The sequence below is a fragment of the Excalfactoria chinensis genome, chromosome 3, assembly GCF_039878825.1.
Source record: "Excalfactoria chinensis isolate bCotChi1 chromosome 3, bCotChi1.hap2, whole genome shotgun sequence".
Taxonomy (NCBI): Eukaryota; Metazoa; Chordata; class Aves; order Galliformes; family Phasianidae; genus Excalfactoria; species Excalfactoria chinensis.
Window position 1 is genome coordinate 75,780,360 of NC_092827.1, and position 12,570 is coordinate 75,792,929.

Genomic DNA, 12,570 nt, shown 5'->3' on the forward strand with positions numbered 1-12,570 from the left:
AAAAGCAGGAATAGTGAAAACATACAAAGAGCCAGGTAAATATTATCGGAATTGTGCATAATGTCAAAATGCAAATTATCTTCTCAAGTTTGACAGGGCCCTTGAAGCAATCAATGGCATCCCGGTGTGCTTCAGTACAAGCGTTTAACTCATATCAGACAACTGTGTCTGCAGAGCAGCCTTTATCAAATTCCTTTCCTTATACTGGGGGGAGGTGGGCAAAATAAATAAATAAATAATTAAAAAAAACAACCCACAACAACCCAACCCTAAGATCTTTCCTTTGTTTAAGCGCATTTCCTGCCTTCCTTACTGCTATAGACTGTGTTGTGGCAGGACTATTTATAGACCAAAGAAAGGAAAAAGCACCACTGGAGGCAGGAAAACTAAGTTGGGAAAGAATAGAAGGAAGTGTGGCTGCCATTTAGCCAAACAATCTAGAACTAATTGAGCTCAAAGGAGCCCCAGCCTCAGTGAGCTGCTGGGAGCCAACGCAACAGGACCTTGCTTCACTCCACAGGCCCTGCCAGGGCCGGGTGCAGCCATGGATGGGACACCGCTGGGCAGCATGTAACCTCAGCATCTCAACCCCGTGGCTACAAAGAGGCATTTTTGAAGCAGCATGCTGAAAGTCAGACATCTGTCAGATTAAGGTAAGTGCCTCCTTTTGCCATTTCTGCTGGTTGCATTCTCCACGTCTTTTCACATGTGACCAGACTAGTAAACAAAAACACCATGAGCTCGGGAGAAGGAACTGTATCTGATTTTCAGATAAAGGTTTGGCAGGATGTCTAATTTTTAAAGAAAGAAATCTGAATTCAATTACAGATTCCTCAGGTTATTCCTGAAGCGAACGATGCCCGTGCCATATGTTCACATGATCATCTTGCTGTTTTCTTCACCTGCATCTCATTTATCTTAGCATTGAGACAAAGTGCTAGAGAAAGGCTGAGGCAAGCTGTATGCCCCAAAGAAGTCAGCTCTGGGTAAGGCTTCAAATAAAAATATAGGAAAAAAAAGAGAGGGAGGGTGAAGTATATGGAACATATGTTTACATAAGATGTGTTAATTTAGATTATATAAATGTATAAACATGAATACAATTTGCGATTAAAATGTTGTGAAAATTGAGTCTCATACCCATGAGGTATGTATGAAGATAGGAACTTTGCCAGAATTAAAACACTGAAACTTTCTGCAGTCTCAGACTTTATTACGGCACACATTTAGGTATGTGGGTAAATGCATAACAATACCCCACATGCACATATAAATATCTAGCATTCATTACGTTTCCTTTTTGTAACACCATGTAATTACCACTCTGAGGTCTAATTAAAATTGACAGCCAAATGCGAATGGGATTTTGTCATACTTTTATTTTCAGATAGGGAGAGATATCTATCATGGCATCATACACAGAAAGCTTCATTTCAGACACACCGGTCTGCAGACCATATCAATTAATTGAATTAGCATCACCAAGACAAACTTCTAATAGGGAAAGAGGAAAAATTATTTTAATGTGTTTGTTTTCTCCTGTTTTAAACACGTCCTCTGCTAACAAAGGAAAGTTGTCATTTGAAAGCAGGAGGATAGAAGCTGCAGAATACTAGATTCAGGATTTCAGCAACAAACTTTCATCATCTTTGAACTAGCTCCAAGGGTAACCTTCGTAGGAGTCACACCTGTGTTAACATATGACCTCTGAACACATGCTATTCAGATTATTCATGTGTTATTCCAAAACTGCTTAGGATTAGTGGCTCATTGTGAATAGCTGCCCCAGGCAAAAAGGAAGCATGGTGCGTAGTTGTTATACTGTATCCCCATAGGATGTTATTATGTTTAAAGTCTGTTTTTGTGAAGATAGGAAGGCAGGATGTCATCCATGTAGGTGAAAAGCTGCGATAGGGCAATTGTAAACAGCAGCATTCAGCCGAAAATTGCATCCAGGGAGGTGCCAAGCAGCAATTCCAATGGAACAGATGTTAGATAACACTCAAAGAAAGGACCAGGCTTCTTTCTCTTTGTCTGACTTCAAAGTACTCAATTATTTACAGTAATTCTCATTTCCAAGAGGCTATAAGCATGCCTTGTAAAGGATAAAACATCCGCAGATGAGAATCAAGGAGGAGCCTCTGTGGGTATTTTCAAGAAAAAGCCTTTTAGACTACAGTTTGAGTTATGAGCATAGCATGCTCTCCTTCAGGAAAAGCTCTTCTCAGCTTCTGAAAGAGACCTACCTGCGCAAAGACAAAGCAAGCAATCTGAATTTTGAGGGGGGTTAATTCAAAAGTGCAAGGTTTAAGTATGAAACCACTTGTATGCCAGTCAGCTGCCATCACTGTGGGCACCCTGTGCTTCTGAGCTATCCAGGAAAGCACAGTCTGACTCAAGGACAACTCACGTGACTTTAAACATGCATTTTGGGTACCAGAAACAACGTGGTACATAGTTCAGGCTTAGTAGGATTTGTTATTCCTCATGCAGTTGCAACAGTATATCCTATTTTCCTTTCTAAGCCCCTATTCTACCACAGCAGGCTCCCTTACCAGGGAGCTGTGTGCTCTAAGTCCATTAAGTCTGCTAATGCTAAAAACAAACAAACAGAAAACCACTGCAAAGACATGGAAGTACTGATCTATCCAGAGAAGCAGGGGTTTTCTGAACTCACACATACAGTCTACGGTACAGTCTCACTCAACAAGCAGAAGTGGGGGAGATAGAACACAAAAAAGAAACCCAGCCAAAACACGTGAAATCAGAATTCACAACAGCACCAAGACAGCTCTACAAAAAGAAGCAGCTGCACAACACATACAATAGAAATGTCAGTGCTTAAAAAAAATAAGCTGTTTTTTCAGGCATTATCGAAGAAATTATGACTATGTGCTGAATAACATCCTGACTCGTGCAAATGTTTATACAGGTGCTTAAATTTAAGCATATGAGTAGTCCCATTGATTTTAAGCAAAATTATTTCAACAGGATGATAAAATTTAAAGGCAGGCAGAGTGATTAGATCATCTGGTCTGACTTCAAACACAGTACACTAATTTTCCCATTCCTCTTGCACCAAATTCAAAATCTCGCCTGCTTGCAACAGAACATACAGATACAGCGCGCTCAGGATAAAAGCTTAAGGAACAGCTCGTGATGTTCTACATGCAAATGGAGTCTGACTACAGTGACAACCACTTCAGTTGACCAATCCCCCAGCTCAAATGAGAATTAAACAGGCTCTGTATCAGCCTTCAGCACAAGGGCGAAGGTCAGTGAAGGACTTCTTCTCCCTGGAGGCGTACTTCTGTGCCCCATCAGAAAAATCCATTAACTTTAGCTACCTGTGCTTTTAGTAGACTTGAGAAGTATCGCTGCATAAGCAAGAATGAATGAAAAAGCTGCTTTATCAGACAATCTTTATGTCAACATGCAGATATCTTTTGTCTTGCCTTCTCCCATTTACCACACAGCCACGTGCAAATGTTACAAGATAAGGAGTGACTGCTCACAAGCAGACAAGACACAGGAGCAGCCATCAAATGGAGACACATAGCAAAAGGAAATTATCAAACTTCTTATTATCAGAAACTTAAACACATGTACAGTTAAAAAAATGAACAAAAAACTTAGTATTGGAAGCAAAGATGAGAAAAAGTGGGAAACTTGACCTGATATCACCTTTACAAGCCTCAGCAAGAGTGGATTTATATTCCATATACATAGAACAGCATAGCAGTGTTGCATAGGATACAACAGTTACAACAAAAACAAAATGGGATGAGGAACAAGATGTCTGCCTTGCAAACACTTTGCCCCACAAATAATATTGTTTTCAGGATTCTGAGATCCTTTGACTACAAGATCTCCCGCACTGCAGCAGAACTGAGAAGGAGGCACATACAGCCTCCAGGGCTATACCGAAAACTCATCCAAGGACAGGAAAGCCCACACTTCACACAACTAAGAGCTTAAGTTTTTATACATCCCAAGTGACTGCATTCACAGAAACCTAGAACAAAGCAGAACTCCACTATTTGACATGGAATCATAGAATCACAAGGTTGGAAAGGACCTACAAGATCATCCAGTCTAACTGTCCTCCCTCTAGCCAGTTCCAGACATAGTATTACCAAGCTGTTCTGAGCAACATTTAACTGAAACCACCATATGATACACTAAGACTTCTCCAAATAGCTTGCTAATACAGAGGCATCCTTCACTTTTTGCATAGATAGGGCACACTGGCATTGAGAAGTATTCCTCATCATAGCAGTCCTCTAACAGACTGCAGATTGCACAGTCACTTTCCCCAGTGACCAAAGTACTCAACCACCTGTGCAAAACCAAAACCAGCACTGCTCTAGCAGTTCTGTAACAAGGACCACATGCCTCCAAGAATATGAAAAAGCAAACCAGCTAGTCCACTATCACTACTGCATAGAAGTGATGGTCAAGAAAGCAGGGGTGAATTGTAAACAAGGGAACAGCCAGGTGTAATGCAAAGCTGCTCTATAAATATGATTCAGTCACACACACATAGTAATTCCATCTGTGGTGAATTTAACATTTCGTCAAGCTAAGAGGCCCCAGCATTATCCAACTAGTTAATTCACAAGAGACTGTACATTACAAAGCTGTAGGTCACTGTAACAAGAATGAAAATGAATTGCGTACCAACTCTTCCATTTAGACAGCTTAGAATTCTTAGCATCCTTTATGTCCTAGCATGCTTCATTTTTCCAATACAGTTTCATAGAACGTTTCACTGCTGTTTTTAGATTATTACTGCACCACAATCTTAGCAGGCTAAAGATAAGCTGGTTCATTAAGAAAGGGAAAGAGAAAACTGAAATAACATTCAATCTCAACTGAACTACAAAGCAGTCCTTAATTCAGAAATGGGAAGAGGCTGAACTAATGCTGAGTTCTTCCAGACAGACAGATCTCCCTCACAGGCATGGTTAGTCCCTTCTTTCTTTCTTAAAAGAAGGAACCTCCACTCTATCTTCACATAACTCTATGGTTTTATACTGCAATACAATTTATATACAGAATTCTGGATACTATACATCTTTCTGTGATAGTTAGTGTAGGAGGGTTATGTGCCTTAAGCAGGAGTAAAAAGCAGAATCATAGAATTGCTCCGGTTGGAAAAGACCCTAAAGATCAACAAATCCAACCACAGCTTAACCATACCACCCTAAGAACCCTCTGCTAAATCATGTCCTTGAGCACCATGAAGAAAGCATAATAGTGTCCTCATACCATTAAGAGACATGAAATGGCAACATTAGCAACAGAGAAAGGCCCATATTCAAAGTGTAATGCATACAGTGACCTTGGCCCCAAGGGACTCTGGCATTCAAAAATATTAAGTGTTGTGACTATAACAAGCAAATCTCCTCACAACTCATGAGCATGGAAGCAACAGTCCCTCTTCTCATCTTTGCGCTGGGTACTTCATAATAGACAGAAAGCACAGATGGATACAAATTTACTCATCTCACAGCGAGTTTGGAAGCATGAACTCCAAAATGCTTGCACACAATGCTACTGAGCTCATAAAGATTGACAGATAACATAGTTTGACTGATAAACATTCTACATGTTAGACTTCGTGGAGACCCTGCCTGTCAGTTCTACCAAGTTACACACTTACGATCTGTGCCTCATTTTCAGTGCAAGCAGAAGCTTCAATTGCTACTGATAACAAAGAAGTGGTGCATAATTACTGTTTTTGGGTACATTTTTTTGTTTGTTTTTGTTTTTAACTATCAATGACAGAAACTGATTTAAAAAAAATTGTTCAGTTTTTAAGGAAGCAGAAGGAAACTGGCTTGATTTTCAGCTTTGTCTCTTACTAGACTCCCTCTATCCCACTCTTGTACAGTTAATGCAAATGGACTATATCAAGCTGCAAAGTGAAATGTCTGTTCCAGCTCTGGGTATTGCTTCAGTTTGATATGCAGCAATGCTCAGCGTCAGCTCACGCTGCCCCACTGAGATCAACTTGATAAACCAAGAATCATTGGGTGATGGCAACACATACAACAACATTTACACTAAAGAAAAAACATTTCTCACTTCTGACATATACTGAAAAAGCTCGTAAATTCCTTGTACTTTAGTCATGGAAAATTATTTGATGGACAACATGGGGATTCACATAAAAAGTGGTAGATGTGGTAGAATAACATTCTTTCCAACATAAACTTTGAGTGAAAAACACACTGAGAGATGACTTACACAAGCCAAAGTTGAAATCAGCTCAATTTATAATAGGAGAGGCAAATAAGTTAGTATTTTCTGTACAATCTGTAACACAGAAACAAATGCATTACTTTACACACGTTCACTGACTTGAAAACTTCTCATGCAACTAATATTCTGCTTCACATCTGAGAGAGGATGCAATGAAAAGCATGGAAAAAAAATACTGACGTTATGCTCTTGTTCACTTGTAATCTTGCTTGGATCAACTGTGGAACAAAAACCAATTGCTGAAGCTTTTTAAACTGTAGAAACTGCTGGTTAACTCACAATTACCCTGCTGTGAGAGAGACAAGACTTACCTGCAGAGCACTCAACAACACAGCACTGAGAACTAAAGGTACAGAAAAATGAAAACTATCCCCTATTTTTCATGCCAAATTTGTAATTTCTAATGTCTCTTATCTCCCTATACTTCTTCAGAGAAAATACTGCATGAGCTAAGGCACAGTTACTATTAACCTGCAGCTCCAAGTATATTAAGTACACAATATTTCTAAAACCTGAACTGCAAATTCTCAGCTGGACACATGCATGATTTAGTCCACATAAGAGTATTCAGGCAGATGCAACACATGGAATTTCAGTTTATATTCCTACATTATCATAAGCTAAGAAGTAAACAAAAGTATTTGTTTTCGGATAGAAAGCAACCACATCCTTAACTCTGTGTACTGCTATAGGCTCCACTTATGACATATAATTGCTGATATGAAGAAGGGACTTTTAGAGTTGGACTTCAGGATCACCTAAACTTATCTTCAATTTCTCAGCCACAACACAACTATTGGGTGCATCTTTGCTTGTGAAAAGGGAGGTATGGATCACATTTACAGTACTGCTGTGCCCCCTAGAGCACTGAGCATTATGTTGAAGAACTTAGAACTCACAGATTGCTAGGCACTTAATATTGCTTATAGACGTTTAAAACTGACTGAATATAGAGTAATGCTGAGAAAGTAATCCCCTTTCCGTGATGTTCTTTAGATGCCCCTTAGCTGGCAGCTCAACATGAGAGCTGTTAGACTATTTATAGCAGGCTTTTTAATTGCACTTAGGTTTTTATAAAACATCCTGTCTAGTAAAGGCTTCCACGGTCTGCTTACATTCATATCTGCAGATAGCGAAGGCTATATAGTATTTGGGGCAACGAGGCAGACCAGAAAACAAGGCACTGTTTAGTAGCTAGAGACTCCAAATATTCTGAAAGATAACAGCCAAACCATAGTGCAACCATTTAAGAAATGAATGTGATACTGCAGGCTTGCAGTCAGCATAACCTGACTCACTTTCTCCAAGGGTCCACGCACGTCCATTGAAAATCTTAATTCCTGTTACACAAACTGCAGAACGCATCAACTTAAAAGACATTTCCAGTCAACTCCATAACTGCCATATTCAGAAAATAATTACATTTTCCAAATTCAGTGCCAAATTTGGGTATGAAATTACACATAAGCAAAACACAGGTAAGCACGTGCAAACAGATAAGAGTAACAACAGTTAAAAGCCAGCCGTGAAACATATTACCACAATTTCGTACTATTTTTTGTTACAGTTCAAGATTTCCAAAACAATCATAACAGTGTGTGCAGATTGACAGACCATTACGGAATACGTTTCAATCACGCTTTCCTGAACATCAGCAGAGAGTAATTTTATAATTAATTTTCAAATGAAACATATGATCTTTTCTTTTATAAACCCGTGCACAAAATTCCATTATTCTTGATCTCAAATGACAACAGCGTTTAGTAGGAATGAAATGGCATTTGCCAAAGGTAACTCATGTGGTCAGTGGGCTATGCCCTGGGGCATAGCAAGTACAAAGCATGCAGCAGCCTGCAGCCTAGTTCTGCAAGGACAGCTCTACGGCCCTCTTTGAAACTATCCTCCCCTCAGCGCCCTGAATTTAAAGGCACTCATTCCTCTTAGGCTTGTTTCTCATTTTTAAACCCTTTGTTTTTGCAACCTCCTTTGTGCTTATAAAACATCCTCAGTAGCTTAAAAACCTCACGCTGAGCCAGTGCATGGGGACACTCTCCTTTGAGGCCAGACCAAGATCTCCAGGCAGAGAGAAGCAGCTTCCAAGAGGAGCAACTAGCCACCACGTTGCCAAGCCCTATCACACACAAACCACTTACTTAGCTACTAAACCACCCTTTCAGAAGCATCCCTCCTCATGCCACATTTACTTACCTTGCTTACAAGCAGAAAGCTGCAATCTATCATCATTTTGCATTCCCAGCAGTGCACGACCCCCAGCTGCCGGGCGAGCAGACGATCCCTGCTAGCCCCACTTAGCACCACACAAGATGGCCGACCCGGCGCTCCAGGTGCATTGCATTGATGGGCACAGGTGGCAGCAGGAAAATGGCCGCCGAGCTTCGTGCCGCAGGTGGATGCGGTGGGTAGGCTTGTACTGCACTGGGGAGCTCAAGCCGCTGGGGGTTGCTGTGGGGCTAGCATGTGGCTCCTTGCTCCTACTGGGGACCGTAGTGGTACAAGGGGCCTCGGATCATCCATTTCAGTTAGTTTGAAAGAGTGAAGCCTTCTAGAAACATCTCTGTGTCTGCAAGAGCCCTAATGGCTGGCTGGGAGCATCCCAGAGCCTCTGTCCTGGTGCCAGCAACAGAGGGAGGCTGCTACAGCAGAACCGTCCTTGGGGAGGAAGCCAAGGAGTCTCCCTGGCTGTAGAAACATTCTCGTCTATGTGTTCTGTACACGTGTTAGCAGGGGGCAGGTGCAGAGATGAGTGAGGACAAAACAGGCACCCTGCCACACTGTCAGGAGCAGACTGGGGTTTCAGGGCTGCAGGGATATGAGGAGACCCCTAACTGAGGCTGTGGCTGTGGGGCTGAGCCTATAGACAGTGGCCTGTGACAGGCTGCTACCCCTTCATCCTGCTGGGTGATGAGAAGTAGAAGGTTTAGGAGGCTTTTCATTAAATCTTTACATGGAAACCCAGTGATTTCACCCACAAATGCATGGATAATGATCATAAGGGCTTCTTCCCTGCTTCAGGCTGTGCTGGCAGCACTGAGGGTTGTGTGGTTTCATAACCGTGTTCAAGCTTATGTAAACTGAAGAGCTGAGTAGGGTCAATGCAAGAAACCTGAATTTCCCCCCCACCCCCAGCTTTTTTTTTTTTTTCTTTTTTTTCTGCATCCCTCATCTTCAGTACCTTGAGGGCATTTGTTGATTTCTGACAAATGTGCCAGTTAGAGAGGCAATTATAACTGAATAATTGAAATAAATGGGTGTAGCTTTTTGGCTCTGAGCAATTCCTTGGATTTGTTCAGCTCTCTGATACAGGACCATTAATGGAGCTTGAAGTTCAGGAAAATGCCTTTATAATTCAGTGGGACTGCGTGATTCTTGCAAAGTCTGGTTTGCTTGCAAAACTGTAAAATACCATCCATCATTACTGCACCCCATTCTGAGGTACAGCAACAGCATGCTGTCAGGTTACTCAGTATAAACTACCACAGGACTTTCAGCCCAGTATTTTCTATATGTGTGTTGGAAGTTCAGCTTTTCAGAAAATTGAGTACTGCGTCTCGCCCTTGAAATGCCATTGGCGGTGTGCTTTTATCTTCAAACACCTGAATGTATTCAAATATGTGGCCAAGCTGTAGGGAACCAAGCTACAAAATCTCACTTATCTTTCAGCAATGTGTGGCTGTATATCTCCCTGGAAAATTCTATTAGAATCTGTCGTTTTGTTTACTTCAGAGTTGTGCCTTCATTTGTCCTACACCTAGGAACACAGGGAAAAGGATGCTTTTGTTTTCCATTTTGTTGACTCAGTTCGGACTGATGGCCCCCAGCCCAGAAGAGGCATCCCTGTGTGACCAGGCAACATCTGGCACAATGGGGCCCTGTCTCTGTGTTGCAAGATTACTAGGCACCAAAATAAAAACTATCTGCATTATTACTAAGGCACTCATCATTCTACTAAACATAAGGGGTAGTGATGTTGCCCTTTAAGTGCACCTGATCCCCAGAAGCATGACTGTTCCCATATTTTGTGTGATTTTTGGAGTGACCAAGTCTTAAAGATGCTATGAACGCTACTGTGCTTTAAAATGTTCTGCTCCCTACAGGAGGACTGAATTTAAATGCAGCAAATCATAAAGTCAGGTGCAAAATTGAAGCAATCAACGGAGATCTGTTTAACTTTCCATTTGTACTGCCCCTACTGTTGATTAAGGCTTATCTACTGTTGGGCGTTAGTGATTTACAGGGAAAGAAAAAAAAAAAGAAAAGAGAAAGAAGAAGTTATGGAACACACAGCGCCACGTTCCAGTCAAGTGCTTAAGCAAAGGCTGCTGTTATGAAAAGGATTTTCTAATAAGGGGAATAATGATCTTCAGATTCTGACCTCCTGGCACAGCAGTGAGATTTATCAGGAGGGGCATGTGACTAGTTAAGACACACAGCCCCAGCTTGAAGGAAACAGCTGCTCATTTCATGCTTTAGCACTTGGCAGCTGGACAAGGAAGGGTGATGTTTGTGTTGAATACCTCTGCAGAACCAAGTACAGTAAGTGATTTTCCCTGTTTTTATTTTTTTTTCTAAGCTACCACTGCTTTCCTATTTTCATCTGAGACCTTTTGTAAAAACACTTAAGAGAAAGGCGTATTTTTGTCGCCTCATTGATAAGCAGTCATTCATGCTCCAAATGTCTATATTTTTCTGATCTGTGATTAACAATAGTATTGTTTTTGCTGTTGCAGGAACAAGACAGGTACCGTGTTTTGTCCTCATGCTAGTCGGGGGGGGGGAAATTATGTTTATTTACTCTGCTGATGTTGTGAAGAGGTTGTTTATGACAAACGTATTTTCCTTTCTCTGTAGAGCTAGTGAATAGGTAATGATGCAAGTTGAGATTACAGCAATTTCAGCATTCGGCTTAAAAATGGTCATGTAAGGAATTGACAAAGGTACCCCACTGAAATAGTGTGATCAACCTGAAGAAAGCTGCCCATGACTGGCAAGTTTGGGGGGTTGAAAGAAGAAGAACGTTTTGAAAGGGAAAGGTAGTAGCAGAAAAAGACGGGAGAAGAGTGAAGATGCACTGATTAAGATACAATTGGTTGTTGATAATCATTCATAACTAGCTTGTGAAGATTAAGAAATCCTCCCTAAAAACAGGAGTGAATCTCCTAACTATCTCCAGGTTTTTAATTCACTTTATTTTTAGATGCTTGCATTTTTTATGCTTTGGCTTCATGAATGATTGATTTCCCCATCTGATAAATTTTGAAAGCTCTGGTCTGAAATTTTGCTTAAAAATAAGGAAATTGTAGGATTCGTAGAGGAACTTTTGATCAATTATTTATGTAGAGATGAGTTACTGTGGAGTGGTTTTTCATTTTGGTGTGGGTTTTTGGTTTTTTTGGGGGGTAAGATTGAACAGGAATTGGAACAAATGAACAGGTAGTGAGGCATTTGGTATGTGATGAGGCTGAGGGTTGCCAGGTGCTTTGGGGAAGGCTGGGAGGAGGGAGACTAATGGGATCCTGTTGAGACAGGAGAAACCTACATTTTAGAATGGGATCAAGAGTAGGCAGTGGAATTTTAGTTTAGTGAATCATGTTGTCTGTCCTGTAAAGATGAGCAGAATAATCCTCATTCACTTCTCACGTAAAAAGAGGACTTTCATTTTTTTATTTCTCCCTAAAGACTTTTAATTCTCCCTTAAACCATAGTTTATGGCTTTGCTGGTTAACTGGAAAATTTTATAGGAAAATGTCAATCAGTTTCAATTGTTCACAAAACCAGAAGTCTGCCTGGCTTCCTGCCTGTTCTTGTATCTGAGGGTAGTCTGCCTTTGAACCTTGTGCTGGAGTACTACAAACTGTGGTTATCCAGCAGCCTTCCCACACAAATGGCATGGGAAGTCATGAGTGCTGCAGGCTATGGGGCTCTGAGGTGCCTCCTGGCTTTGCACTCAGGATCCTGTAGTCCTCTAGGGATGCTGGCTACAGTGGGGCCTCACGGACCTGTCTGTTGTGAAAGTCTTTGCTTTGAACATAAGCTAAACCCCAAATCCACCAGAAAAAAAACAACTAATAACTCAGACTGTTCCTGGTTTCCTTCTTTACCACGACCACTGTGCCAGAGTTGGTGCAAAGGACTGATGTAAAGCCATATGGTCCTGCATCAGCAGCATTACTAAGCTGCTGTATGTGTACCTTGCGCAGCTGATTTTGTTATCAGGCATCCCTGGGAGCTGAGGGAAGTATAAGAGGAAACTACTGAAGATTTTGTGGTAAAAATTCTGTAACT

General features: G+C 41.2%; 1 protein-coding gene across 2 annotated transcripts in view; it reads left to right on the top strand.

Annotated features, from left to right (window-relative positions):
• The first annotated feature begins 503 nt into the window (after nucleotides 1–503).
• RASGRP3 (RAS guanyl releasing protein 3) overlaps nucleotides 504–12,570 on the top strand; it is a 48,446-nt gene continuing 36,379 nt past the window's right edge. Inside the window, exon 1 of one of the 2 annotated variants that reach the window (XM_072332309.1) lies at nucleotides 504–653. The gene's annotated coding sequence lies outside the window, so the exon portion shown is untranslated. Of the gene's footprint in view, nucleotides 654–10,198; nucleotides 10,822–12,570 lie in introns of those variants that run through there. The other variant, XM_072332308.1, reaches the window with a different exon arrangement.